Source organism: Eurypyga helias, unplaced genomic scaffold (assembly GCF_000690775.1).
Source record: "Eurypyga helias isolate BGI_N326 unplaced genomic scaffold, ASM69077v1 scaffold21978, whole genome shotgun sequence".
In the NCBI taxonomy this organism is placed as follows: domain Eukaryota; kingdom Metazoa; phylum Chordata; class Aves; order Eurypygiformes; family Eurypygidae; genus Eurypyga; species Eurypyga helias.
Genome location: NW_010265252.1, coordinates 26,629 through 26,990, shown reverse-complemented (window position 1 = coordinate 26,990; position 362 = coordinate 26,629). Strand labels below are relative to the sequence as shown.

The following is a 362-nucleotide window of genomic DNA, read 5'->3' as shown; positions in this document are numbered from 1 at the left end:
TGTATCTGACTCTTCCTTCTCACCCCTCTGTGGAGGCAAATCACTCCATCACTCCTTTTTTTTTTTTTTTTTGGTTGCCACTAAAGAGTTCCTGGTAGCTCTTGCACTGGTTTGTGTAATTGTTAGAGCAACTGGCTGCTTTTCCACTTCTTTTCTGCAGTTCAAGTTGGTTGCCGTATTCTTTCTGCTCAATTTTAATATCTCTGTTTCCCTCAGGTGGATTTATTTCATCTGTGCATGTATGTCTGTGGAAAGCTTTGGAATTCTCTTACTATTTCTCTACCACCATGTATGTGTGTTACTTGTAAAAATGGCTTTTCTAGTTTTACTTTTGTATGCGTCTGAATCTCTCTACCTACCTT

General features: G+C 39.0%; 1 protein-coding gene across 1 annotated transcript in view; it reads left to right on the top strand.

Annotated features, from left to right (window-relative positions):
• Positions 1-362, top strand: part of MTMR8 (myotubularin related protein 8) — a gene marked incomplete at its 5' end in the record, with an annotated part of 17,682 nt that overhangs the window by 7,143 nt on the left and 10,177 nt on the right. The gene's annotated exons all lie outside the window — the stretch shown is intronic.